Source organism: Lithobates pipiens, unplaced genomic scaffold, assembly GCF_037356315.1.
Source record: "Lithobates pipiens isolate NorthernLeopardFrog02 unplaced genomic scaffold, aLitPip1_a1.2 Scaffold_8, whole genome shotgun sequence".
Taxonomy (NCBI): Eukaryota; Metazoa; Chordata; class Amphibia; order Anura; family Ranidae; genus Lithobates; species Lithobates pipiens.
The window spans coordinates 661,447,466-661,453,465 of record NW_027507903.1 but is presented as its reverse complement, the minus strand read 5'-3'; positions in this window follow the sequence as shown (position 1 = coordinate 661,453,465).

The following is a 6,000-nucleotide window of genomic DNA, read 5'->3' as shown; positions in this document are numbered from 1 at the left end:
TAAGCACCCAGATGCAGTGCAGCCCTATGAGAGCTCCCCCTCTTCCCCCGTCATACACAGATGATGAAAGGTCTTTCTGGGAGATATGCTGATCACCCGTCCAGCACACTGGATGGAGCCCAGGCCAACATGGATGAGTGCGCAGCCTGCAGCTTGGTCATGGTGAGTGAGAGGACCCCATCCCCCACACACCATTACATACCCCTCCATCTGGGGACAGGGGCCCCTTCTCACGTGGGTACAGGGACCCCTCCTCACCTGGGGATAGGGACCCCTTCTCACCTGGGGGCAGTATCTTCATCTGCCCTGGAGAAAAAGACCTAATTTCTTCTGGGGACGGGGACCCCATCCTCCCTAGGGACAGTCCCCCAATGGGGCACCTAAAAATTGAAAAAGAAAATAATTAAAAAAAACTACTGATGCCAGTGGTGGAACTACAGGGCTCACAAAGGTCATACCTTTGACCACGCCCTGGAGTTCCACCGCCGGACTCGGAGGGAAGGGCCCTGGCTTGGGTTCAGGGGGGCCCTTCATGGTTTCTTGCATCGGGGCCCTGAAGGTTCTAGTTACGCCACTGGTGAAGAAGATCATGTGGCCAATGGTGTGAAGGTTTGGGACTGAACTGGCTGTGAAGAAGAATCTCATGACCAATGGTGAGAAGGTTTGGCACTGAAAAGGATTTGAAGATGATATGATGACCAATGGTAAGAAGGTTTGGCACTGAAAAGGATGTGAAGAAGAAGATCATGTGACCAATATGAGAAGGTTTTAGACTCAATAGACTGTGAAGAAGATCATGTGACCAATGGTGAGACGGTTTGGAACTGACCAGGTGTGAAGAAGATCTTGTGATTGATGGGGAGAAGTTTTGGGACTCATCAGGCTATGGAGAAGATCATGTGATTAATGGTGAGGAGGTTTGGGAGTGAACAGGTTATGAAGATTATCAGGTGACCAATGGTGAGAAGGTTTGGGACTCAACAGGCTGGGAAGAAGATCATGTTGCCAATGGTGAGAAGGTTTGGGTCTCATCAGGCTGTGAAGAACATCAAATGATTGATGGTGAGAAAGTTTGGGATTCAGTAGGCTGTGAAGATCATGTGACCAATGGTGATAAGTTTTGGGACTGAACAGGGTGTGAAGAAAAACATACGATTTATGGTGAGAAGGTTCATGACATTGTATAAGAGATGTAGTATACCAAACTACCCGACCCAATTATACTCCACCAACCCGTATCTACAATCACCCCATTAACATGAGACCACACCAATCATTGGAGTAAAACATGGCCGTAGCAGCCTCTTTTATTAACCAATAATATTTTAACTTTTTAACATAACCATAAAAAAAATCTGTCATGAAGCATATCCCTTGCCTAGCGTTGGTCTTTGCTGGACACCTCCACCTACTATCAGATTCCACTGGCACTGCGGCACCTTTAAATATATCAATAGGACTCTCGCCGACATGCTGGCTCTGAGACAACCCACTGACCAGAGTGCACCCATTAATCACTTCCAGTTAAACCCCTGTTAACTGTAATACCACCATCAGGACCCATACCCCCGATAGATCCCAAACCCATGCTTCCGAGGTGTCTTCCTTCTCCCACAAAGACCAACACCCACCATAGCACCCCTTACCCTTGGGTGCCCCTCCACACCCTCAATGCTCCCTGGATGCCATCCTGCAGCCCAAGAGCCCACATATCTATCCCCACATCATTCAGGTGTACTCCATCCCCTCTCAGGTACCTCCAAGTATCCACCTCCAATTCCCAATGCCTAATAGCCAAGACCCCATTCCTGACAACAAATCTAAATATTTCCAAGCCTTATTAAGTCTGTCCACTGACCTAGCTAGCTACAAATTAGTCCAAGCAATCATGTCAAACCAAATGATCACCATATCGGGGAAGGCCATGCGGAGCTGCCAGAGATCAAATTTGATGTCTCTTGATATGTCCAGCATTGATCTTACCCCTAAATCATTGCCACCTACTTGCAAAATGAATAAGTATGGTGGCCTGTCCCAATGCGCAAATTTGTGCACCTCTGAAACCATTCTACTCCATAGCATTCCTGGTACTCCCAACCACCTTATGCATGCTTCCCTTCTGGAAATGCCCAACTGCCTCCCTTTCGGCCTATTCCCCCATTTTGCTCCCCAAAACACATAAGACTGGCCCATTATCCAGACCAATCTCTGCCTTCCATCTGAAAGAGAAGAAAACAAACTCCAAATAACCACAGATTCATCATTACACTAGTACAAATCCCCAATGCCCCCTCCCCCCCGGCTCAATCTACCAAAAGGTGGGGGCTGACATAAATCTGGAACCTCTGATTCCCATCCGCCAATGTGTTTGACTGCATCATCCGTTAAACCACTCCTCGCCGCCTCTCTAGCCGGATGATTGATTGAGATTTGTTGATTGGTTGATGAGAATTCCTTCTCACCCAATCCTGAAGTCCTTAAACCTTTCTGAAACTTTTCAATGAATTGGAATTGTGACAAGGAGGACCCATCGGAGTGTATGAGAAAAGTCCCTACTACCCCCGGGCGTATAGCCAAGAATTTATTCACAGCCTCCACCGAACACAACAAACAGGGACCCAGGCAAAGAAAAAATTTGCACCTTCTTACCCTTACCCCTTGGTTCTTCTTTGATCGCCGAACGATGAGGGACACCTCATCCTCGGTGCAGCATACCTCCCGATCCAACATGCCCCCATGCACTACTTTAGATGGGCTAATCCGCTCCCCAATCCTGAATGCCTCAAAACACGCCAATGTAAAGGCTGCTCTAAATAACACTGCCTTATAGGCTGATGAACACAAACTCCCCAATTGAACCACCAACTTCTGTAAAAGCTCAAATTACACCGGGCGCCCGGTGTCCCTATGTTTTTGAGAGCGCCTGTACCCCTTCAACGCTTGCTTCACCCAGAAATATTTTGTGAAGTCTTGACACCCCTTTAATTTAAATAAGAATGCCAATCCAGCTAATTTCTTATCCAGCACCAAAACTGTCACCCCATTTTCCAGGTTTTCCTTCCTTTCACCATGGGCACCAATGGGCTTAGCATGGCTTTTCATGGGCACCAATGGGCTTTTCATGGCTTTTCATGGGCACCAATGGGCTTATCGTGGCTTTTCATGGGCACCAATGGACTTTTCATGGTTTTTCATGGGCCCCAATGGGCTTTTTGTGGCTTTTCATGGGCACCAATGGGCTTTTCATGGGCACCAATGGGCTTAGCATGGCTTTTCATGGGCACCAATGGGCTTTTCATGGGCACCAATGGGCTTAGCGTGGCTTTTCATGGGCACCAATGGGCTTTTTATGGCTTTTCATGGGCACCAATAGGCTTTTTGTGGCTTTTCATGGGCACCAATGGGCTTTTCATGGCTTTTCATGGGCACCAATGGGCTTAGCGTGGCTTTTCATGGGCACCAAGGGGCTTTTCATGGGCACCAATGGGCTTAGCATGGCTTTTCATGGGCACCAATGGGCTTAGCATGTTGTAGCCTAATAGTTGTTTTTTTTTTTCCATTTTTTCATCCAAAGTCATAGTACTAACAGGTGCACACACAAAAGATATTCATATCTACCTTGACCGGTAAGCTGGATTTATGGCTTCCATGTCATCCCCGTCCCTGTGTATCATGGCTTACTTGTGCTGTGCTATGTCTGGCCTGAGTATGGGCGTCTCTAGGGCCAGGCACCCAGGGCAAGTTAAACTAGGGTCGCCAACTTTTCTTCAAACCCAAACACCTTAGCTGTGCACAGCAATTTTTCTTTTTTTTATAGTATAAACTATACATATATTTTGCAATTAAATAACATTTCTAATCATATGAGGTTAATCAGAAGAGTCCCCCTCTACATCAGAGTCCACAGAGTTCCCCCTTAAAATCTGAATCTACAGAGTTCCCCTTCTTCATATGAATCTACAGAGTTCCCCTTCCACATATGAATCTGCAGAGTTCCCCTTCTACATATGAATCTGCAGAGTTCCCATTCTACATATGAATCTGCAGAGTTCCCATTATACATATGAATCTGCAGAATTCCCATTCTACATATGAATCTGCAGAGTTCCCCTTCTACATATGAATCCGCAGTTCCCCTTCTACATATGAATCCACAGAGTTCCCATTCTACATATGAATCCACAGAGTTCCCATTCTACATATGAATCCACAGAGTTCCCATTCTACATATGAATCCACAGAGTTCCCATTCTACATATGAATCCACAGAGTTCCCCTACTACATCTGAATACACAGAGTTCCCCTTCTACATATGAATACACAGAGTTCCCCTTCTACATATGAATCCGCAGAGTTCACATTCTACATATGAATCTGCAGAGTTCCCCTTCTACATATGAATCCGCAGAGTTCCTGTACACTGTAAGGGGGACTCTTATATAAGGGAGAACTCTGGGGACTCTAACATAAGGGATGCTCTGGGAACCCTGATCTAAGGGGGAACACTGAGAACTCTTATGAACAGTGAGGACTCTGATGTAAGGGGGAGCACTGTGGCCTCTCCGGTGTAAAGGGCAACTGTGATATAAGGGGTGCTTTGAGAACCCTGAACCACTGAGTACTCTGATGCATGCTGAGGACTCAGATATAAGAGGGAACACTGTGGCCTCTGGTGTAAAGGGGAACTGTGATATAAGGGGTGCTTTGAGAACCCTGATTCCCCTTAGTGTACTCACTCAGAGGCAGGACAGAGAAGGGGGGAGACTTCAGTCACACACAGGGATGGATGGTGAGCTCACTCACCCCTTGGCAGTCAGCACCTCTCATCCAGATGTATCTGAGGCTGCTGGACTTCAAATTCCCCCACTTTCCTTTTCTGAGGCACAGCCATGGGGATTGGAGTGTGGGCAGACACAGAGTGGGAGGGGCGGGAGGAAGAGGAGAAGATCGAGCCCTCTCTCCAGTTCCTTCGGGGGAGTGCGGGGGAACTGTTTATGCTGCTTTGGACAGTGTGAAAGAGAGTGTAATGCCCCGTACACACCATTGGATTTTTCAACAGCAAATGTTGGATGTGAGCTTGTTGGCGGAAAGTCCGACTGTGTGTATGCTCCATTCAACATTTGTTGTCAGACTTTTGCCAACAAATGTTGGCTAGCATGTCCAATCATGCAGCCAGCAACCCTGCTAGGAAGCCAGAGTCCAGTCTGAATAATGTGTCTTGGTTTCAGGCAGTTTGAAAACCCGGACACATGATTTTCAAACCTGAACTGTCCGGGTGAATCCCAGACAGGTGGCCACCCTACAAGTTACCCAGTGCTGCAACCGCCCAACTTTTTTTTCTTTTTTAGTTTCTGTGTTGTGGTGAGACTCTTACTGCAGCACCGGCTCATTCCCCCAGAGCCCAGGAAGGCTTCTCCTTGGCTCTGAAGTCACATGACACACCTAAAGGGAGGACTTCCCCTCACTGAGGACTGCACTAGTCAGGGTTTGGTGAGTGGAATTTGGGGGGTAGATCACTGTACTGGGGGGGGGGGGGGGTTATTTGAGGTGGAGGGGAGCTCTGTACTGGAGTAAATTGGTAGGGAGAGAGAAGGATCAGTACTGGGGGGGGGTTATTTGAGGTGGAGGGGAGCTCTGCACTGGAGAAAATTGGTAGGGAGTGTGAAGGATCAGTACTGGGGTGTGGGGGGTTATTTTAGGTGGAGGGCAGCTCTGTACTGGAGGAAATTGGTAGGGAGAGAGAAGGATCATTACTGGGGGAGGGGGGGGGGCTTGAGGTGGAGGGGAGCTCTGTACTGGAGGAAATTTGGTAGGGAGAGAGAAGGATTAGTACTGGTGGGGGTTATTTGAGGTGAAGGGGAGCTCTGTACTGGAGGAAATTGGTAGGGAGAGAGAAGGATCAGTACGGGGGGGGGGGTTTATTTGAGGTTAAGGGGAGCTCTGTACTGGAGGAAATTTGGTAGGGAGAGAGAAGGATCAGTACTGGGGGGAGGGTTATT